Consider the following 25,152-nt stretch of genomic DNA (forward strand, 5'->3'; position numbering starts at 1 on the left):
GTCGGCGGCCGATCGTAAATCCGCCAGATCACGAAATTCCTAGGCATATCGTGAAATGGCGCCATTTCATGAATTGGCTAAGGGACATCCGCCATATCGTTCAAAACTCACCTTTTAACGATTTGCCTAGTGACGTTTAGGCAGATCATGAAATTCCTAGGCATATCATGAAACGCCGCCATTTCATGATTTGGCTAGTGCAGGCAGATCATGAAATTCCTAGGCATATCATGAAACGCCGCCATATCGTTTCTGGCACTTCGCGGAGATCTGGCGGATTTTACTATCAGCCGCCGACATGTATACTGCACTAAGTATAGGTAGGTAGGTACCTACCTAATAATAAAACACAACCTAATGATGGTGATGATGATGATGAATGTTTACAAAGTTGTAACTGACTATTAAATGTCATCAAAAAGTAGTTTTAATACTCGAAATATGCCTACCCGCAGATAAGAGCTAATCATTTTAGCTACCAATTTATCGTGACTTTATCCTTTGACCTTCAGCGATTTAGTGTGGTTATAATTTGATAAAACTTCACAAATCTATATTCGTTGGTCTTTCCCCTCATTCAAAACTTGACCTACCTCTCTTTAATGCTATTTCAAAATATGAGTAGCAAAACGATTTCTGCTTAACAGGTACTCGTATTTCGCATTCGAAGCAGCGGAATAACCATTGTTAACTTTAGAACATACGGTTCCTATACGATAGTATCCTCCTAGTATTTGCTTTTACGGTTCTGTCACCATAATTACTCAGGCATTCCCGTACCGCGTTTGACGATCGTACAGTCCATTTATATAAAACAACGGATGCACATATTGACGCGCAAGTAAAAAGTCATTCGTGTATGTACCTACTCAGATTTATGCCTGTGATGCGCAGATCTATTGGTTGATTTAATCGGACGTTTTGTAGTTCGATGGGGGCACACTTTATCTTGCACGGTTGTCGCTTGCGTTCGGATGTTTCCTGGTATCCGGTGCATCCGCGCAGATGCGTACACAACGAGCTTTTATTAGTTCACTTGTATCTAATTAACGAGGTATCTATGTGAAATATACAATGTAATCAAAGCTTGGGTGGGAGTCGAATTTGGCCAACTTGACGTTATGTTAAACTGAAATTTGTCAGGTATATTCTAAGCAAAAAATTGTGCATTGAGAAGGATTTTTGAACTGTGAACTATTTTTTGATCTGTGCATTATAGCTTATAGCCACTCCTAACCCATGGTAGGTACGGCCTTGTCCGCTACTCTAATAAAAGCTCAGCGTTATTCAAATCTAAATTCACATAGCTCTTAGTCTAAGCCCCGCTTGATATTCAAAGTTTAAGCAATGAAAACGCTAACTTCGAAATGAAAATACTTTGTACGATTTTACGTCTGATTAACTGTTATTGAGCCAGTAGCAAATTTTGGTACCATTATTTGGAAATCGAGAAGCAATATTATTAACGAAAACGTAAATACATTGCCTTTTCCGTAAATATAACTGCTCTGTTGAAAAGTTTGCTTTGTTGGAAACCTTTTAACGAGGATGAAGATGCTAAACTTTTGTAACTATTAGACAACAGTCTAACTTGGCAATCAAAGAGAGACTTCGGAATAATTTGAAAAATAATTTCTTCAAGATATTATGTTGCGATATTATGTTCTTTGAAAATTGGATGGAAATTTGTTATGCTCACACCTGAACTTAACAGCTTTGTTACGTTAACACAACAACAAAGATTATAGACAAGAAGAAAATTAAGAATATTGAAATAAAATCTATTTATAAGCGAAAAAAAACTTACTAGGTGTGGTCATGTGAACCATGTATCGACTACCTACTGACATAAGGTTACGTTACGATACGATTAAGATTTGACGTATTGTTTGTAAATTCGAACAAATTATCATGAACTGTCGTGTAAAGCTTTATTTTGGTCTAATGTTGCTAAGCGAAGTAGCAATGGTAATATTTTGTGCTCTTATTTTGATTCAAGAACATCCAATTGAATTTAGGCTAAAACTCGTCGAATTTCTACGATTTTCGTCTATTCCTTATAAATGAATTAAGTTGTCAAATTTTTAGTGAAATCATTACGGAATGTTTGAAATGCAAATTCCATGAGATATTCAATGAGAAAGACTTAAATACAAAACCCATTTAAGCGTATTCTGTGAATCCTGAGTGGCGTTTTTCAAAGGACCAAAGATCAAAGCTATTGAAGCGAATAAATAAGAAGGAGATACCCTATTTCTTTGTGCATGCTTAAGGTTATTTTCTATTTAACCCACCGTTTTCAATTTTGCAGATTCAATTCCATGTATAAACACGTAGCAATTAATTTTAAAGGGCGATAAAGTGGAAGCGCTTTTTAAACCCGAGTGGCTCATTGTTTGTACGCAAAATGGGATAACTGAGTTTTGAGAACATATTTGGCCTGGCTGTTAAGTGCCCCGCTTTCAGGCGACGCATATTTTCTAAATCACGCTTTTATAATTAAGTTCTGCCTTCAAAGTGTTTAGCATTTATTATTATTTTCCTGTGTTATCCGGTTTGCTGAGGTCTGTGCAGCATACAAAGTACGCGCTACCGCTTGTAGCTTTACCTGTTTTACAGCCCGCCGCCTGTCTAACATAAACCCTCCTTGGAAATATTTTTATGACTTCAGGTGTTAGTCATGATTTATTCCCTTCGACCTACAACGCCCACGGCTAGACTTAGGTTTGCGTTATTTAAAGGTGGGTACTTACAGAATTTCCGGATCGTCCTCTTGATACTACTTTTGTATACATAATATAAATGAGGAGTTTTGAAAGTAATCTATAATAGTTTCAAAAGCCACTAATATTTTTTAGCAGTCCTATTTTTTTTATTTGACTGGATGGCAAACAAGCATGTGGGTCTCATGATGGTAAGAGATCACCACCGCCCATAGACACCTGCAACACCAGGGGGATTGCAGATGCGTTGCCAACCTAGAGGTATAAGATGGTATACCTCAAGTGCCAGTAATCCTAGCTTACGTTATCCATTTATATTGTCTCAACCATTTTAAAATAGGTACAGGATGATTCTAGAGGCGATAAGAGTCAACACTACACAAATCACGGTAAAAGTAAAAAAATAAAAAATAAAAAAAAGATTTTCGGATCGCCGGACGCCAGATTTTTGAACCGGCACCTCTTATAGCTTTAGGCATTTCAATTTACATAAATTCCGATAAAGCTGAATGTGTTACATGTTCACATGCTTGCTAAAAAAGTTATTCGGGGTCAAAGGTCAAAATTTCAGGTTTTATTTCGAAAACGGTAAGTTTTATATATAGGAAGAAAGAAATACATTTATTCACAACACAACAAAAAAATCAAAAAGTAGCCTAGGCAAAAACTGTACATCTTAATATTATCTACAAAAATGGTCCTTACATTTTTTTTCTAAGAATCACCATTCCTGAGACGGTGGTGTTTTTTCAAAAAAACTTAAAACTCCGTAAAGATTTGCAATTTTGAACATGAAAACTGCCTTCACTCACCACGCCACCACTACCAAGTCTCACCTCACTCTTATTAAATATATTGACCCGTATAACTCACGTCTTAAATCGATTTCGCCCGACATGTTTCGGGCTAATCCGTAGCCCTTCCTCTTCTGAGCAACGCGACTCGGCGGCTGCTGCAACACGCGCACTAGCCCGAAACATGTCGGGCTAAACTCAATTTAAGACGTGAGTTATCCGGGTCAATATATTTAACTTAAAACGCGATTAACTCGAAAACTACTGAATTTCGATGCCTGGTTTACTGGGCCAAAAACATTATAAATAAGCTCTAGAATAACTTCTTTCAAGGAATAGGTCGAAATACCAATCATCCTGTATACGTGGCATAATCATCTAGATTCTATAACGTGACTCCTTCAACTTTTAGAATCGCGATATCTCAGGAATGGTTATTCTTAGGAAAAAAGTATTTAAGGACCATTTTTGTAGATAATTTTCAAATGTATAATTTTTGCCTGCTACTTTTTGATAAAACTTAACCTTTTTCGAAAAAAAAAAAAACAAAACCTCAAATTTTGACCTTTGACCCCGAATAACTTTTTTAGCACACATGGGATCAATGGGGACTTTTGACACTTTATCCCTAATGGTGTACCCTCTCCCTGTAAGGTCTCCACCAAAATACAGTTTTGTCGGAATTTATGTAAATTGAAATGTCTATAATGCCCGGAGTACCTCTTCAGAGGCCTTATTGTCTATTCCGTTAGTGCTTGCGACCGTATTCATCATTTTTTTCTATTCGCCATCCTATGACATCCATGTGACAGAAAAAAGTGGTGAGAACGATTGTGATTCTGATTGTGAACGATAAGTAGCTAACACAAACTATCTAGACCAAACTTTAGATAGAATCGCCCTATATATTTTACAAAACTGATGCCTTATTGTTTAACACATTCGAAATCACAATCTTTTTCATCACATCTTTCTGTCACACGGTATAAGACGAGGGTAAAAAGAGATGATGAATGCGATCGCAAACGTCAGCGCGTTAAACAACACGACCACTGGTTCGTGTAAAAATGTAGGTACAGTTTATTTTTATAAAAATCCTTTCGTAAATCCGTAACTCACCGGTATTTAAATAAGGAGGGTCACCTGTCTATCCAGTGAGCCGCAGATTAAGTCCTTGCAGCCAAATTATCCGTAACGCTGCTCGTTGCCGTAATGCATGCCATTTTGACGGTTACTTATGCCTTACTCAACGCTTGAGCACCACCAACCACCATTTGCATGTTTGACGTTTAACAGCTGCTCCGTTGCCGTTGCTTAAACCATAGTTTCATGCTTTCCTCGATTAATTCTAATCATTTAACTAGTTATTTTTTCAATTTGGTTTTGTGTTTTAAAGTAAAATTACCTTTCTATTTTGGTTCAAAAATTCTATACACTAAAGATCATGGCTAAGGGGCTGTTTCACCATGCATTGATTAGTCTTAACTGACGGTTAAATGTGATGCCGTCTCTATTTGTTTTGTTCGAATAGACGGAGACGGCATCACATTTAACCGTCATTTAAGACTAATCAATGGACAGTGAAACAGCCCCTAAACCACAAAAAGTGACCCTTCGTATATAGAGACAAGACTGACTTACAGTATGTGAAATATATTTTTTTAGTACCTATTAGTAATTTAATTTTCAGTTGTCCATTAAAAATATTCAATATACTTTTACAGAAGCTACGTTTACAGTCCAAAATGTTATCGAAACACGGGACGTGGAATATTTTTCAACTGTAGATAATATTTTTGAAACATTTTCCAACGGCGCTCCAATTACTTTGTTTATTAAATCAGCGTTGATAAGTGGTACGCGTGCACAGCGTCATTGTTGTTGTAATTGTCCCGACGCTTTATTCCAGGGAGGTCACACGTTATCTAAAAACAGCTGTCGAGCGCACACGACCTACAATGGACTCGTTTATATCCGCGCCGTGTAATATTGTTTGTAATTTAAAATATCTGGTGTGTTGGCGGCATTATTTTCCCGCTCAATTGTCGAGTTATCCAAGGTATTGTTGCGTTGATTAGATCAGGGTAGCTTTGTTCCGTAGATAATGGTTGACGCTAGTTAGTACGCTGACGCTTGGCCGCTGCCTCGCACGCGACTGATTTGCAGCTCTGCTGAGATTGAAACGTACCTGCTTCAGCATGACCTGGACTTGCATACCAATTGTCTATGTTTCTCTATAAACAATAGTTCTCATATTGTTTTGCAGGGTTTTACTGTGATGTGACTATAGCAAAGTTAACTAGTGGTCGCTCTATCTTTGGTTAGGATAACACACATCGTCACACAGCATGTTCTAGTGTAATTTTTTGCCTTCCATATATGAATCTATATTTGAATCTTGTTATAACTAGGTACTTATTTATCATAATACTGAGTTAATTATCTTTAGATATAATATACAAGAATAGCTTTTCCGTGAAGGTCTATGGGCAACAACGATCCTCCTATTGTAGTTGAAGGGCCATTTTAATTTTTTATTCCCTCGAACGTGATTTCTATTCAAGCACCTCCCCACTCGAAGATGCTCAACAAAACCGGCAAAAATGGAGGATACGCCTGAGGAGTCGCTAACAATACGCTAATGCCTTATGTTTGCGCTGACTGCCTTCCCCGCCGACAAACTCTATTATCACGGCTGCCCTCTGTTCGCTGAATTGGCTAAATGTTTTGTGCCTCCCAAAAAATATTGCAGATGACAGTGAAATTGTTAAAGGTCGATCTGTTACCCTGAAATGTCAGACTTTCACTTGGAAGCGTTGATTTGATTTATTTCGTGACATCTAAGTTTTCACAGTAAATCCAATGTTGAAATACTTGCAGGTTTTCGTGACAATTATTAAATGAACTAATGAGAAATCAACTCACGGTTCCCTTCACCCTCTAGGAGTAAATTTTCTCTAAATTGTTCTTTTCCGCCCTGAAAGCAGTTATTGTTTGTCTGTTAAAAAACAATACGTTACAACCTAAAACTACTGTCGAAAAAGTTTGAAAATTATATGCCAACTTTAATTTTCTAATCAGTTCCGGCGTCATGTAATGGTTTCAGCTTTTATCGATCGTCCCTAAAAGCAGTTAGCACAAACGTTAGCCTACTATCGCATCCGTAATGGCGCTGAAATTTGTGATGGATTACGTGTGATACACGAAGAGCGCGTTCACTACACAGTGTGTAAAGTAGGTGATGTGTGCGCATCAGGAGGGCGTGTCCATCAATCACTGGCACGGATGGACGCGCGACAGGCCATTAGGAAAGCACCGTCAGGGCCCAGGTGCCGGCTGGTCCGTTCGTCACCTCGCCACCTGACCGCCTCGCCGCCTAGCCGGCTCGACACCTCCCCACGCCACACGAATGGCCCTGCCCTTGTCGTCTTCAATCAACCGACCAACAGCCCGCATGATTCATAACACACTGGCACGCTACGTTTGTTTGTGAATTTACATTTAGTACGGCAACAGCCATTGTGGCGCTTGAGCGAAGTCTGTCCTTTACCCAAGGAAAGCTCAGATAAGAACGGACTTTTATTTTGTTTTGCAAAAAACTACCTTCTGACTCGACTAGCCATAGTTTTATTTTATAACTTATCACAGCACATCTCTAAATCAAACTACAGTTAGTCATCGCCAATATATACCCTAATAAAATCTCCGTCAAATGCAATAAGTTTTCGCTCCGTTTACGCGACATTACGTGAATGATTACCTGCATGCGAGCGTTTCCCATGCCCGGTGCAGAGCCCCGCCGCGATAAGATGGATCGCGTGGCAATAAAACGACTACAGCCGCAGCCAACTGCGATTGCAACATATGCCATATCTGTTAACCTGCTGCCGGCAGCCTGGCATCGTACAGCGGAACGATTTGAAGCTCGCGCAACTTTCCGCAAGTCTAGGGATAGATAGGTATGACGCGACTTCCTGCAAGCAACTTTGGCTGCAATAGAACTTATCTGCAGACGCATAAGTATAGGCACCCGTTCTGTAGGTAGATAAACTGAAACTATTAAAGTTTCTGAGATACAACTGTGACAGACAGACAGACGGACAGCGTAGCGACAGTAAAAGGGTTTTGTTTGTCACCCCTTGCGTACGAAAACCTAAAAATAAAAAAAAAGTATCAAATGCCTTAGAAATGAATAGCGGCTATAACTCGCCAAATTTATAGCTATAACAGCACTAACATGTGGAAAACAATGAGGTATACGAACAGAGGACACGTGGTGGCCGTACGCCGCCATAATAGACTGAGTCCATTAATTAGGCCTACATGTTTCATCGTAATGGACATCGGGTGACGCCTCCTGTACAGTAGCGCCCATTATAATTGATGGTCCAACAACTGTTCGGGCATCGCTCCACCTTGTTACTCCTAAAACTGTTTTTGTCATGTTTGCTAACGTGAAAGTTTGGCGCATGGGTTATGTTGCTAATGTTCTGTTATATACCTAGTAAAGTACTTCAAAGTTATACACAGGTTCTCGATATGAGCTGAGCTCGGTCGGAAATATTGCAGCACAAGCAAGTAACCTTCCTTTGATATTTAATTGGCCCTGCCCCTCAAGATCCACTAGAGCTCACGATCCTACATATTTTCTTGTTAGTTTATATTTCAGAGGTTTTTTTTTCTGTTGTAAGCACGCGGCTCAAAGATGTATTGAGAAACTAAGGTACCCTGTACCTCTGTAATATGGATTATATGGCAATCGCAAAAATTAACCATAGTCTCTGCTAGCTGGCGCTTTATACTGACAATAGACTAAGATTTTTTTACAACTTTGTTTCAGTTGTATCTTTACGAGAAATGGATTGTCCATCATGAGGTATCAGCACGCGTATCTGTATCTAGAACACATACATTACAATAATTACGACCTGTAAAAGGAGTCGCAGTATGAAAAAAATTTGAAACCTTGGATCTATTCTATTTCTGTATATTCTCGAACACATCGCACTCTGCTCAAACACTGAACCATTTAATTATTGAGTAGCAATTATACTGTTTTTCCGCGTTGGCATAGACTTATTCACCTCCGCTTGTAATTCATTATTGCGATAGGGCTCGATGTATCAGACACATGCTGTCCTGTACCACCGTGCGGCGTGTTGGAGATAAGCCGGGAGCGTCGAATGCCTTTTGTGACTAGCAGTCGACAAGTACGCACATCCCCTTTACTTTGAACGCATCCTATGAAGATAAATAGATTCCGTAAGATGCAAGACCGTAAAATATAAAGGTGTTTGTATTAGCTATCTGATGACTCATGAATTAGGATCCTTTTAAGCCTGAGTTTTTTACTTTTAGATTGATTGAGTCACTCGCATATTTGGGATGGAGATAATTTTATGTTTTTGGTATATCTAATACCTGGAGTGAAATACCTACGAAAACACGTTTTCTCAGAGAGACGAAACTCAGAGAGACACGAAAGCCCCATGTAGAAAATTTTATTTAAATCGTTAGAACTGTTTCCTTAAATCCATGGAATAAGTAAATAAATATACAAAAATTGCTAGTACTTAATTTAAATAAGTAACAATTTGAATCTTTTGCTATGTAGAATTGTCATGGCATGTTTGTGAATAAAGTTTTTTATCTATCTATCTATCTAGTTTATAGATTAACAAAACTTCACAATCACAAATGACCACTTTCTCTTTTCTCTTAACATGTCGGGCATTTCGACTGTAAAAACGTGAGGTCGTTATGTACACAATTGTATAAGAAGCCTCACGGTATATCAAAGATTATTTTTAATACCAATTATAATCAACGAGCCGTTCGTAAAGCTGAGTTGCAGCAGCGTGGGGACGGCACTGCCGATATTTACTGACCGCGTTCGCTCCCGTGCCGTGCAAAGTTCCGCACGTATCAACCGGTAAGGGTACATACTTTTCCAGCTAATTAGGTACAAGATATTCTCTTAAACGCCCAACCCTCCAATCTCAGCGGTTCTGTGTTAAACCGTAATTAGGAATTGGAGATAAATCTTTATAGTCAATTTGTATTGTTTGTGTAAGGTAAGCGCTCCAATTTATATCCATATTTATTAGGAGGCGTACTTTCGCTGGATGGCGAATGCGCCGAAGGAGCCATTAGCCGCAGTGCGATAACGGCTAAAATTGAAATGGAGGGTTCTGCTGATATTTTATTCCGATCCTTAGACGGCGACATCATTTAAATAAATATTTGGTACAAAATCTCCTCAGGGCTTGGATTTCAGCCGCCCGTTTTTCAACTTTCTTGAAAGTCGTCTTTATTTTAACAGCAACGGAGTTAATGTAAAAGGGACCATTTTCGTTTGATTCGCTTAGAAATGTTTTTTTAGGTTTCCAGGATAAGCTTTTGTTATTATTAGGGTTTGGCTGAATTTTGATGGCTTGTTATGAAACGTGAGAGAGAGATTCTACGATAGCGTAAGGGCTTTCAGTCATGAAGTGTTCGTTTATCGCTTCATGAATGGACTGAGAATTTCTATAATATTTAAAACACAATAGAAAGTGGAAAGGAGTGGGCGAGGCGAGAACAGTGCGGTACGCGTATACCTAGGCATTGTTCGAGGCGACGATGTCGGAAGACCTTTGTTCTAGCAGGGCAAGGCACGACGTCGCGCCGGGCGTCGGGCGTTACTTTATCTTATTACACGTGTCGCTTGCGGTCTAACGAAGCTGCCCACCGCAATTGTTCCACCTTCTGAATTAATGTGACTCGCCTTATAATGGCCAGGACCGGAGCCTAACCGTAACTATTGTGTTAACAATGTGGGCACTGTGAAGACAATCTCACGTATCAGATGAATGTCTAACAATGCCACAACAATTTCTTTGGTTTTGCGCACAATTTACTTTGGAACACTTGACTTTATTCCTATTTACGAATTAGTTCCTCTCTACGTATTCAGATGCACGAATTATACTTATTGTAAAGTAGCTGGTCTTCGTTTAGGACCATCAGGACTGCATACATTTTACAAAAATAAATAAAACAACGAAAGTGTACCTAAATAGTAATATAAATAAATAAAAGTAAATAATAATTACCTCGCATAGCAAAATTGCAGAAAAAGTAAGTGTGTACAGTCAACTACAAAGAGTTGTGTCCATGTTAATCTTACAAAATGATGTAACTTTTTTCATGCCATAATAAATTACTCTTGGTCGGTGACATTTCTAGTAGTTAGCAACAAAACGTTACATTATCATAGACCCGTTTAAAGTGCAACAATTATGTATCCCATTACGCTTCCTCCGAATGTACACTAACAAGCCTCTTTTACTATCTACCAATATTATTGTGACAAATATAAGCAAAAGTTCAATTTTCCAAAAAATGTAACCAACACACTAAAGAAATATTATTTATCCAATTACCTAAGACAGATGTACGAGTATGCAATGACAAAAGTGTGTACTGTTTTCGTAAAACGTTAGTTTTTTTTAAAGTTAATCGACATTTATTTTATTAACTACCGTGAGCATCAATTCAATTCAAATAGTATATATGTGTGTGTGTATACTTTGTTACTCCTTCACGCTAAAACGGCTAGAAGGATTTAGCTAAAATTTGCGAAAGCTGGTGATTGGAATAATACATAGGCTACTTTTTATCAAAATATTCCCACGAGATCTCGATAAAATCTCTAAATCTCAACTGGTAGGTTCAGAACCATGAAATTTAGCACAGTTTTTTTGCAGCGTTAATGAAATCTACAATATTTTTTAGGAATTCTCATGGGAATTAAGTAAAATCCCGGGAGTTCAATTCATCTGCTGGATCTAATGGTTTACGCGTGCGAAGCCGCGGGCAAACACTAGTATAACTATAATGAAGAAGAAATTCAGTGTTTGAACTTAGAATCGGCTTGCTTGGATTCAGGGGGGCTACTACGAAATTCGAAAATCTAAGTTCGTATCGTACCGTCCCTCTCACTCTCGTATTACCGTCAACAGGACGGCAAGATACGAAGTTTGAATTTTGGACTTCGTAGTATTAAAGCCTGTTCTGAATATAAAAATATTGGTTAATTTTTTTTGGAACATTGAAGGTTTACTTATATTAGTCATAATATATCGGTAGATAGTAAAAGAGGCTTGTTAGTGTTAAATTCGGAGGAAGCGTAATGGGATACATAATTGTTGCACTTTAAACGAGTCGATGATAATGTAACGTTTTGTTGCCACTAGAAATGTCACCGACCAAGGGTATTTAGTTATGGCATGCGAAAAGTTACATCATTTTGTAAGATTAACATGGATATATCTCTTTGTAGTTGACTGTACTATTAAATTAAAGACATCAAACACTTACGTCTAGTGTAATATTCAGACGCGGTGGCGGAGGGCATAATTATTTGCCGAGCAATGTACTATTTATCGTCGACAAGAACTTATTCATTTTGTTTACTTCAGGGAAAGGGCATCGGTGATTACATAATACTCGTAGACCCTCGTGTTATGTCCTATTACGACTTCTTGAATGTTTTGTCATGATAACGTGTATTTGCGTTGTTTTATCATTATTTTTAAATGCCGGTGAAATTACTGGCACTTGAGGTATCCCATCTTAGGCCTCTAGGTTGGCAACGCATCTGCAATACCCCTGGTGTTGCAGATGTTTATGGGCGGTGGTGATCTCTTACCATAAGGAGACCCACTTGCTCGTTTGCCATCCAGTCGATTTTTTTTTTTAACAAAACTCATCCTCTTCGGGAATAACTACATCTAAGTTTTATTTAAGTTGTGATGTAATGTTTGCCCCGGGGAGCGTCGGAACTCACGATCTGTTCTGTCAACTTTTTGTGTTATCCATATCAGAGTTGAACTCGGTGTTTTCCAGTTTCGGTCGGATAAACCTTTTGAAATCGACGGCTGTGCCTGGTGCAGGCAGCGGCAGTTACGTCGCAGTAATCTGTGCGAGGGGGAGGGTGAGGGCATTACCGGCCTCTAACGGCTATGGAACAACAGTGCTAAATTACCTTTCGTTTAGACCAGGATAGCAGCAGCTGGTTCTGCAAAGCTGCAGCCTTGCGGTAATCATGGCCCCGCCATGTAGGCTCGTTTGGTAACAATGAACCCTATTGTTTACCTTTAAAAACATAAAATTACTCTCAAAATGTTTAACCATTTCCTGCCCATTTTCGTGTAATAATTCAAAACAATAAAATATTCCTTTAATGTAATCTACATCAATTTTATTATTATTATTATTAGCCTATTCTGTCCCACTGCTGAGCAAAGGCCTATCAATATGACACACGTTATTTTTTGGATGCCCTTTTTTCATTTTTTCTTGAGAACAATATTTATCAAAATTATAGGATGGGTCATTTCCTAAACTGTTGAGGACAGTGCTGCAATGGGTCTACTCTACTCACTGAATTTCAAATCATCATCATCCCAGCCTATATACGTCCCACTGCTGGGCACAGGCCTCCTCTCAGAACAAGAGGGCTTGGGCCATAGTTCCCACGCTGGCCCAGTGCGGATTGGGAACTTCACACACACCATTGAATTGCTTCGCAGATTTGTGCAGGTTTTCTCACGATGTTTTCCTTCACCGCAAAGCTCGTGGTAAATTTCAAATGTGATTCCGCACATGAATTTCGAAAAACTCAGAGGTGCGAGCCGGGATTTGCTTGAGAGGCGATAGGTCAAACCACTAGGCCACCACGGCATCCGGCATCGCGGGAATTTCAAATATTTGAACTTTAACTTCAACACAAAAAAAGCGAGATATAGGATTAAAAATGTAAACTAAATTACATGATAACGGAATATTTCCAAAATGTCAAAATTTTCCCGCTCTTTTAATAAAGTACGCAGCCTCGTTACACGAAAGCCGCTGGTTTTGTTTTTATGTCTGTCTCACTGTCAAAGTCAAAGTAACGTAAAGTGGGGGTGATTTTTTTTCTCATCCAACCCTATAGTGTGGGGTATCGTTGGATAGTTCTTTTAAAACCATCAGGGGGTTGCTAAAACGATTTTTCGTTTCAGTGATATGTTTGCAAAATATTCAACTTTAAAGTGCAATTTTTTTTTAATCGAGCGTCCCCCTTCCTCTAAAATTTAAATCGGTGGGTGGAAAAATTTGAAAAAATTCAGGATGGTAGTAAGTAAGTATTTCAAACTTACAAGGAAAACTGTAACGGTTAAGTTTTCTTCAGAATTAGTAGTAGTTTAAGAGTAAATAGCAGCCTAAGCTATAAAATATGCCTAAACTTGGAATATTCCGTACAAAATACGAAATCCTTAGAAAAATAATACTTAATTTTTTCGTAATGGCTACGGAACCCTATTTCGGGCGTGTCCGACACGCTCTTGGCCGATTTTTAAAGATGTAATGGCGACTGGACGTATCATTTATATATATTTTTTGTGTTTGTTTTGTATATAAGTATATGTGGTTTTGTTCTAACATTTAAATTATTTTCTCGCTGTTGAGGTGAAATGTTGTATGTGTCACACGAGACCATAGTTTTTTTGCATTTCGTGTGTTTGAATCCCTCGCTGCTCTCAGGATTCCAACCTAGAACCTAAGAACCTAGAAACTCGGGATTCAAAATCAACACTCGCAGTAAAAAACAACTTTGCTCTCTTGTTGCACAAATAACTAAGTATATACATTCGAACCAAGTGAACAAAGTCGCGTGAATAGCCAGTTTCTCTGTAAGATGAACGTTCTTGCTGCACCTGCTTCCTTAATTAATCGTCTCGCAGTCTCACAAGTTACTTCCATTTAGTAAGAAAATTAATTTCGGTCTACGTATCTCACCTTTACATACTATCTTGGTAGGTACCTACCATCAGCCAAATATGTGGTCTACCTACCACCCTAAAGTTAATTATCTTTGGCCTGACATACAACAATAATGTCGATAAAGTCTATCTAATGAAAGCTGAACTTGCAAAAACGCGGCAAATAAAAAAAAAAACTTTCATATGTATGTTTAAGTTTTTTTTTGTTTTTTTGTATAATTAGAATTTTACAGCGCATTGGTTTTACTGTCCATCCCATCCCAGCCTATGTACGTCCCACTGCTGGGCACATGCCTCCTCTGAGAACAAGAGGGCTTGGTCCATAGTTCCCACGCGGGCCCAGTGCGGATTGGGAACTTCACACGCACCATTGAATTGCTTCGCAGGTTAGTGCAGGTTTCCTCACGATGTTTTCCTTCACCGCAAAGCTCGTGGTAAATTTCAAATATAATTCCGCACAAAAACCGTTTTTACTGTAATGCTGTAATTTTTTATTGGCAAATAAATAAATAATAATGGTATTACCGACCAAAGTAGGATTAAACGATTTTAATACTTTTTTATTTTGTTCATTTTGGTAGGCACTAAAGGAGAAGCAACGCATTCTTTTTCATAGTACAAAAGCCCTTATTATAAACTACGCTCAAGTCTAAAATCTCTCAAGTGTCTGTTTGTTCATGACATTTGAATAATGTTGCAACTGCAATAATAGCTGGATTCACCTATCTAATAGACAGACTCGTAAGACGTGTCTGACAACTTGAAAGTTCGACTTTGGCGACATATTTATTTGATAGGTTGTTTAAAATTTGATAGACCACGTATTTGTCTGATAGCACCGTTTTGGCATACCGCTATAAATACACTACTTATAAATTATACCATTCAATAACTTAGATATTTACCGATACTTACCGATATTACCGATACTTCATTCTTAATGTGAAAGAATGTTCACAGTATTTATGCACGTGAATCATTTATTTTTACATTTTTAAAGAGCTTTAAAGTTCAATTTTGCTGGCGGGGCGGAATAATTTAGGTTTAGAATATTTCTGAAATGTTTTATTCACATTTCGTATTGCTTCTTGTTTCATGGTAAGACCTGTCAAGACGTAAAACGTAGCTCGGCTGTGGTAAAGGCAATGCTGCTTCACTGATCCCAGGTAATACCAAAAGCCATTCAACATGCTTTATGCCATAGAAAGCCGGTAAATCTTCAACACTAGAGCGTCAACTTAACAGAAAAAAATGTAACGTTAGTATTTTTAAGAATCTTCTGACAGGTTTTTTTTTTCAAAGAGTTACGAAGGAGAGTTCGAATTCCGAAATAAGTATTATTTATCTATAGTCCATTCAGGATAACATTGGACTCTAGAAGGTCACAGAGAAGGGGTTCTAAACATTTTTTGTGAAGTCCTAATAATGATGATGATGATGATGATGATGATGATGAATAAAAGAAGTAATAAGATGAAGTCGTAATTTTGTTTAGTTTGTAAGTAGATTAATTAATACGTAATGTACTTACAAAATAACACAATATTAATACGTAATTTGCTACATAATAGTAGTTCGATTTATATTTATACATAATTTAATAACTGTGTTTCGTGGAACCATCCGGTCTTCCCTGTTTAAAAATATTCTACTCGTAGTTACTGCTATGAAGCTCAATCTTTTTTTCAATTCCAAATTTCATCAAATTTGGTGCAGTGCTTTAGTTGTGAAAAGTTAACTATTCGTATATGATTAAATCATCACATTTTGATCCAAACTAGCGATTAAAAACTATAAATAATGTACAAAATTTTTCATGAGTAAACAATATTATAAACGTTCCGTTTCTTGCAGAAAGTTTTTACCTCTGCCTCTTTAGGTATTTTATAGGAAGACGTTTCTGTTTTTAACGAAATAGGAAAAGTTTTTTTATTGTTTTTAAATTATGATATGAAAAATAGCAAAGTTAATCTCACTAATATTAATTATAATTGCGAAAGTTTGTAAGTCTGTATGTTTTTTTGTTACCTGCTTCACGTCTTAACCGCTGAACCGATTTAGGTGAAATTGGGTAGGTATACAGATAGTACAAGTCCTGGGGAAGGACATAGAATAGTTTTTATCCCGAAAAATTGCATAGTTCCCGCGGGATAGCAATAAACGGATTCTACGTGAACGAAGTCGCGGGCAACAGTTAGTTAATGAATAATTGAAAGTAATATTGACGTCTTCGATATTTTAATTAGAAAAGTTTAGACCGTGTACTAAAAAAAAAATGCATTTTTTTAAATGACTTCCTAAAGCTGGCATTATAAAGAACCTATTTTCCTTCTGTCCATTCCTATATTGAATAGACTGTAGTTGATTTCAAAATAAACAAGCGAAATTTTTACTTGTTAGTTTCAGTGATTATATACTTATTTGTTTATACATGTAGTTAGGAGTATATCAGCCATATTTTATAATAGGATCGCAACGTAGAATCTGTTTCCAATGCCTATGATAAACTTAATTACCCGACTGCCCGAAGGAGGGTTATGTTTTCGAGCGTATGTATGTATGTATGTAAGTATGTATGTATGTATTTATGTATGTCCATTTCTTTGGTCCTCGCTGCAGCCTAAACGGCTGGACGGATTGTAACATATGAGGTATCATTGGATTCGTCATAACTGTCGGAGTGACATAGGGTATATAATATTTCAATATGGCGTCTGCGAAAAAAAATATGGCGAAGGAATAAAAAAATATTTTTTGTATTGTAACAATATGGGAATCAAATGAAAGCTAATAATTATAATAAAGCTAATATTTGAATTATATTTGTGGTAAATAAAAACCAGTCGTAGAAAGTCGTTCCCCCCAACCCATCCCAGACCTATGTCCAAAAAAGATAACATAGGTTAGATATATATTTTTCCTGTTCTTTCACCGCGCCGTTATTTGAAATTTAAAGAAATATTTCTGTATGTAGGCAGGTATCTATTTTTTTTTCATCATACCACTGTAAATTTCTGCACAGCATACGATTAATTACAGATCAAAGCTGTTTTATTGACCCAAATAAAAACTCGAAGCCAAGCAAAAAGTACCGCTCTTTGTTGTTTTTCTGTTCGCGGCATGGCGGAGAAAAATCTTAGAGAGTACCCAGAGCAAGAATTAAAACGCCCCGGGAAAAATTAATCTAGTGTCCCGGACCGACAAATATTGTTGTTTGGTCGGTCCGGGGGCTATAAGTAATCCCGGCACGTTATGCACTCCGTCGGGCGGTTTATTGGAAAAGTGGATCGCCACGCCGACTGCCGGCGTCCTTCCAAATATTCGTTAAACGTCTCGTTGACATGACATTGATCGCTATGGCTTCCTGCTCATTAGATATACAGTTGGGAACAAATCGATAAGGAAAAACTTTTAGCGCTTGGGTATCGATATAGAGGCAGACCGAAAATGGCGAGATGATCTAGATTGTAGTTGTTTATCACTCGGGATGGCAGGAGCTTACATTTGATAGCCGAGAATGGAGCAAAAAAAGGGAGGCCTTTGCCCAGTAGTGGAACATGAAATAGAGTATATTAAAAAAAGCGGCCAAGTGCGAGTCGGGCTCGCGCACCAAAGGTTGCGCGCGTCAATAAAATCTTAATCTCGGTGTATATTGCAGCTGCCTTTCTTACTAGCTTGTTGATTCCGTCGTTGCGTCCCGCTCATATTCTCTGGTCTTATACCAAACCTTAAACAAGAAAGTACTGTAGAAACTAATGACGAGAGTTCTAAAATAGTCTTGCTAAAAGAATTGAAGCGAACACTCGGCTATTCGAGGAAGTTGTCCATTAAAATTTATTTAGTTGGAGCCGTTTGAGCGCTGCACTTAAGATCTGTATTTTACTGAAACTTTTGTATTTAGGTATTATCCGGAAGTACCTGTTAGCAACTTGGCTTTATCTTTCCTGACAATTTCACTTAACGCCTTAACGCTGGTCACTTTTTTTCTCTTCTGAAATGTTATTGCAGTTTACATTCGCGACGTCGTTTTCAGAGATCATTTTGTTTCTTTAGACTTGTTGAATTATATTTAAACTTGCAATTTTTTTTATTGTTTAAGTAATAATAAATGTATAATAGCTAAAAAATAATAAATATAAAATAATAGCTGTTGCCCGCGCCTTCGTATGTTAAGAATTCGATTATCGAGCGCCCGTGATAACTATACGAATACAATTTAGGTACTTTAAGAGTGAAAGCGTACAAATAACTCACATTTGCATTATAAAATAAAAGTTAGTATTAGGAATTATAAGATTTACTACTGATTGAGTTACACGGGTGACTCGATTTTACCAAACAGTTTAATTTCTCTCTGTATTCATGCTGCCGTTCGTTTTGGGACAATTAATTTATTTAATAAATTCTTAGAGGCCACAGTGCGCCGCCTGTCTTCGCTCCGCTTCGCCGTTATAAATTTATATCACCGGACGTGCTCAGAATTTATGCGCAGACTAGAATTTGCCCGCGGCTTCGGTCGGGTAAACCATTAGGGAATTGCAGCTGAATTAGATTCCCAAGGTTTTACTAAGTTCCCATGAGAATTTCCAAAAAATATATTGTGGACTTCATTTGTTTACGTTGTATGAATCTACAATTTTTTTTAAATTAAAAGTACCTCATAATTAATTGTGTTCTTTCCGAAATTCACCTAAGTACATACCAACCGTTTTAGCTGTTTTCAAGTGAAAAGTAACAAGCATGACAACACACATTTCACTTAGAGTAGGACAGTTGGATGTGTTTTCTTGACGTGCGTCCTTGCAGACGCGAGCAACAGCGCACGTGGCAAGCGCCAACACCAGATGTGACTCCTTCATACCTTTCCTATTTACATTTACCAACAGCGGTACATAATCTAATTAGATTTAAATACAGAAACGACTGGTTGTGCTTACTTATTACTTAATTAAAACATGTTTCACGTCACGTTCTGCACGAATATGCAGAGCTTAATAAACCGAAACGTATCCGACCGCGAATTATAATCACAGTAAGAGAATTTAGATCGCAGATTCAGACACGAGTTCGGAGTATTTGTGGCTTTATATTGTGCCTAGTTAAATTCGTACTTTCATTAATATTCAAGATACGCGGTGGGATAAAACAAACTGCGCGCACTAACGTAAGAAGGGCATTAGGACGAGAGTATCCTTGACGCAACGAGATATTATGGTCTTTTAGACTCGAGACATTGTTTCATGTTCTTGGTAAAGAGATAGTGGCGGCTAATAAAAACAGTATTTTATTTAAGAGGAACCATAATTTTTTTGCCAATTTGTCTTTCGATACTTTATTTTTCATTATATATTTTAGCAGATTGAGGTAGGTACACAATTACTGAAAATTGTCTCGATAGGTTGGAGTTCATAAGTAGAAATATATTATTTTGCTAAATATTCTGGAACTATCAGAATTCATGCTACAATACTTTCAAGAGTGATAGTAGTTATTATTAAAATTAGCAAAGTGGGGTAAATCTTATTTGCGTAGATTACCTACTTTTAAGAATTATTTTAAGTTCTTGAGCCCTATGCCGCGGAGCTAGCGTGACAATTATTTTCAGGTGGCTCGTCTTAATACTAAACTTTATTTATTTTAAGCCAGCAATACGAATGAGTTACCTAAAATTAGGTTGTTATAGGTAAGGGATTATTTGCCGAGGTGAGGTCTCGACTTACAGGTAGGCACTGCAGCGCACAGCGGTTATGACGGCCGCCGTCGTTTTGTCCTCGCAGCCATTGTGCCTCCTGTCCAGTACCGATGTCACTCCGCCTGGTTAGTTTTAATTAAGTCCGCTTTGACTGTTCATTTCCGACCGTACTGGCAAAAGCGTATTAAAAACAAACACCGTAGCGAATTCCAAATGAACAAACTCTGATACAGCTCAATGTGAAAAGTATTCGATGTAAGGTCTCTTATTTACTAAAAGGGTTGTTTATTTTTAAATGAAGCTCTTTCATCGTGACGCATATCATTTTGCGAATCCACTTCCTCATTTAGCGAAAGTAGGTCTCTTCAATCCGCAGTCTCTACTTAATTATCTGCTACTCATATTATTCCGTCTGTATTTCCCAGAGGTAACTTCTCGTCGATATTCCTCGCTAGATATTTTTTCTGTCATACTATACATTTTCAATTTTACTGGGTTTCGTTTAACGACTTAGCGTACAGTGATCGGCGTAATCTATTACCTACAATTTCTCTTTAATCTTCTCCTAAGTGACATTGTTACGTAGTTAAAGCTGAATTAATAATTAAAGACGTTAAAACCTTAAATTAATTCAGTATATCGGCGTGGAAAGTGGTGGAGACATTTAACTTGGGCTTTGAAGGAACCGAGATGTAATTAAAATAAATATTTGGCACGAAATCCGGGTCGCGGCGGTTAAGTTGAGACGTTCGCACCCTTTGAACAACTTCGTGTTTATGCTTGCTCAGTACACAAATATAACTGAGATTCTATTTTAATCAAACTGAAGTTTTCTGTTTTAATGTTTCCATATTATTTAAGTTTCACATGCGGTCCGGGGGAGCGTTCCAGATTGCCTATTCATTATGTTGGCGATCGTAACTCAAACTATTTGGTCCCAGCGGTTAATCCCTAATTCAAGGTGCCATACTAAACCAAATAAATCAGATGATAAATGTGTATACAAGACATTGTTGTGGCAATTACTGGGTCTATTTGAATTCATAGAGCGCACGCATAGTTAACTAGCAGTCGCAGACGCTATTTGATTGCACATTAGCAACCTAACTCGATGCCAAGTCACGACTAATGGCACAACAACACTTGACTACCATGTAACGGAATTGCTTAGCGCATTCGTACTTTATTGCACTGCATTGTTGTTCTATTGAAGATGTCGAAAGTGTTTGTGTTTCACTATCGCGACACAGCCATGTCTAACAAAATACCTACCTACTTGTTTCTACCTCCAGAAATTAAATATTACCTTTTTTTGTTTTTTCATAAAACAAATTATACTCGTACTCGTACGTTACTCCCGGGACTTCGATACCTAGGTACGGTTAATGCGATGATGAGCAATCGGCTTACTATTTTGAATCTTCTATTTTTCCTTTAATCGTTTATTAGGTACCTACTTGTTTCATTTAAGACGTTTCAATGGATGATTTATTTTTACTTGCGCGTAATCGTTTTACTCTTTGAATAATTTTGCCGCTCTTGTCCCAATATTTATGCCATCAAGAGTTGGGAATAAACATACTTAAATACTTTTCCCATCAAAACATGAATATGTCGTCTGCTTGCGTTACGTCAGCGCTTTTCCTGGAATGTTTTGAAACAGGAAATGTATTTCCCGGCTGACATTTATGTAGCTAAGTTGAAAGGTAGGCAAGTGAAAACGTCCAAAATTATGTTTTATAAAATAATATCATGAAAAAACTGGAGAAAAATTATAAAATAAAAAATTAATTTAAGCGAAAAAAACCGAGAGATGTAAAACATACTTAGGATAATTAATTACAATTCCAAAAGCGCACAGTACGTGACAAAACTCTTACGATTCCAAAAAGAGGCCTTTCCGTGATTGCATTTTATTTCCTTCTTATTTTGATCGTCTCAAAGGTCGCTGTCATTAATCGCTTTATAAGAGCGGAAGTGCAAAGTGGATCGTACGAGCAAACTCGAGAGCGCCTCCTTCAACCCTGAATTCATTATTGTCTCCCAACTGAGGATGCGCTTCAAAGAAACTGCTGACTGCCTCTCTGCCGACCTGCACGACGGTTCAATGGCTTATTGCATTTCCGACATCTCCGTTTATTGATATTTGGCTCAGTTCTACTACTGCGACGTTTAATTAGAAATGTACTTACTAAGCCATTCGTTGAAATTAATGAATGACCAAGCTAGTATATCTTATCATCGTATCTTTGACCTCTATTCTCTCAGAAATTTTATTGTAGATACATTTTTTCGCTTGAATAAAAATTAATAAATATTAAAACACATGTACAAATGCTTGTATTTCTTAGAAATCTTTTTCTTAGTTTGTTAAAATTATACTAAAAGCGACCTTATATTCCGATGACTCGACGAGGACAATAATTGAGATTGACACGCTTTCACGACATTACAAAGGCACTTTGACTGTGTCAGTAATAATGCCGTCTCGTAAATTAAATACCTACGAGTACTTATCTATATCGAAAATTACTTAATCCAAATAAAGATTACGAATTTCTGGTTACCAAGGAACCAAATCTGCTTAAACTGTGCTCTGTGCTAATTATTTTCTACAAAGATGATTTGTTTTATTACAAAGAATCACGAAAATGACAGAAACGACGTTTAGATATCTTATGGATTTTTAACCGACGAAAAAAAAACGGAGGAGGTTCTCAAAGTCGACGCGTATATATTTTTGTTATGTATGAGCATGCATAACTTTTTACAGAGTAGTCTGATTTTGATAATTCTTTTTTTATTGGAAAGCGGATATCCCGAGGGTGGTCCCATTTCAATTTGGAAAAAAAATCCTACCCTAAGGGTAGGAAAACAGGGGATGATTGATTGATCAGTCACTGATTTTAATGCATGACCAGGCATAACTTTTTACAGAGTAATCCAATTTTGATAATTATTTTTTATTGGACAGTACTATATCAATTTTGAAAAAGAAATTACCCCAACGGTGGAAAAATGTATAAAATAAAGACTTTTTAACATAAAAATAAACCGCCGAAAAAAATGAAAAGCTAAAAATAATAAACCTTTTTTATTTAACCTTAATCTAGGTACTAGTTCGAAGTCTGTGTCTCAGGACGAGCCAGCAGGAGTGGGCCTATAGTCTTCTACCTCACCTACATACTATATATTGGGCTTCAATAACTGCTGGCTCGTGCTGAGGCACCGACTTCAAACTAGTACCTAGATTAAGGTTAAATAAAAAAAAATTGTTTGCTTTTCAGTTTTTCGGTGGTTTAATTTTTCTGTCCAAATGTTTTTTAACACACCATATCATTTAAGTATACTAATAATATTGTTCCCTGGTCAAACCTGATAAGTCGAAATAATTGACTGTTGAAAAAAGAACACTATAATGTAGAAGTTTACGTTCTTTTTTTTTTAATTATTAGATCGAGTTATTGGGTTTATATTGGGAGGGTGCGAAGTACTAGGTGGGGGTAAAGAAATCTATCGCAGAGCTCATAGTGGCCAAAATAAGAAATAATGTAGGCTCTGTCATCTATCATACTTATATGAATCTGTCATTAACAAAGCAATTTGTATAGACTTTAACTACCTAATTTTAGTAATAGATGTTTGTGTTATGATGCGAGCTTGAATTATTGAACACTGTCCCTGTTTTGTTCTTAATTCCTCTACATTATTTCTCAATCAGTATTTTACTTTCAATTTAGATCGTCATTTTGTATTGTATTTTATTGTTTTGACCAATGTGATTATTCTATGCAATGTAATGTATTCAGGAATGGTAATGGTTCGCATGCAACGATATTATGCTTACCCATATGTTAGATTTAAGACATTGCAACACCCTACATGGGTAGCATGTACGATCTTATTTTAATGTATCCTACCATCTAATTTGTACTGTACTACATGCATCCAATTAATGACGGTTTGTGGTTGAAATTTTATATTGAGTGATACTCACAAAACCGGTCTTCAAAATGATACTCATTTTGATCTGAAAACGATATTTAATTTAGTACTAGCGATATAAGAACAATTATATAATTTTACTATTATTCAAAGAAACAGCTTTGTCTTTTCGTTTTACAGTAAAAGTTTAACTATTCATGAAGTAAACAAACCCTGAAATAACGAAAATAAAACACACTTTTTGAATAAATTGTACTTACCTCATTTAATTTTAATGACCAAAAATAAATTAACAACCTTTTGTCCACCCAAATCACGGTATCACAGTAATCTTGTATTAGAAATTAATACGTTATAGGTTTGATTTTCAAAACGTCAGAGCATCATAGCCAAAAAAGTTGTGGACGCTAGGTGGCGCTGATGTCGTGCACAGAGCCAATACCTATTCAATAAATATCTGTCGTTTCACCACTCATTGATAAATTTTATGTGACAGACAATTTTGTGAATTGTCATCACCGATATCTGTCACAATTGTTTTATCAATATCAATGAGCGACGAAAGAGGCCTTTATGGATACTTAAATGAACAACAAATTAAATATGTTGCTAGTGAGTAATTTGTAAAAGTAATTTTGCTCAAATAGTTTTGCTATAAATAACCAATTGAATCCATTGACTCATAAGTACTTATTTTAATCTTTAAGCTTTTGTACCACCAATCACTAAACCATTATAATAAGTAGACGAAACCCTTGAATTTTTCACAGAGTAGTTAATGAGTAATTAATTTTATGCAGATAATCAATAGACCTACCTGTAGGTAGTATTTATGGGGATGCAAGAAACGTTAATTTCGCTAGGCACCACCGGACACTTGAGACGCTGGCGGACGCCCAACGCGCTTTATCTTAATGCACTCGCCCGTCCTCTCCCCTCACAGAAACCATAACTCGCTTTTCCACTTCGCAATTGTTTCAGTTGTACGACAACGCGTCATTAGCGCGACATTTGATACCACCCCCGCTCTTTTACGACCGACGCTCACCCAGCCGTCGCAAAATACCCAAATAAACTAACCTCCCTAATTCTACGGATATACCCACACTTTTTCTTAACTTTTTCGCAAAATTTGTGCCGAGAACGTGGCCGCATTGGCGAAGAGTACAGGAATTTAATTCGGGTCTAGC

The 25,152-nt window shown here is 37.2% G+C and overlaps 1 protein-coding gene across 2 annotated transcripts in view; it reads left to right on the forward strand.

The window, feature by feature from the left end:
- The window catches only part of sfl (N-deacetylase and N-sulfotransferase sfl), a 121,754-nt gene that overhangs the window by 8,077 nt on the left and 88,525 nt on the right, over nt 1-25,152 (forward strand). Inside the window, exon 1 of one of the 2 annotated variants that reach the window (XM_074095478.1) lies at nt 15,471-15,491. The exons of the other annotated variant lie outside the window; for it this stretch is intronic. The gene's annotated coding sequence lies outside the window, so the exon portion shown is untranslated. Of the gene's footprint in view, nt 1-15,470; nt 15,492-25,152 lie in introns of those variants that run through there. 2 annotated transcript variants of the gene reach the window in all.

The sequence above is a fragment of the Choristoneura fumiferana genome, chromosome 12, assembly GCF_025370935.1.
Source record: "Choristoneura fumiferana chromosome 12, NRCan_CFum_1, whole genome shotgun sequence".
NCBI classification, from domain to species: domain Eukaryota; kingdom Metazoa; phylum Arthropoda; class Insecta; order Lepidoptera; family Tortricidae; genus Choristoneura; species Choristoneura fumiferana.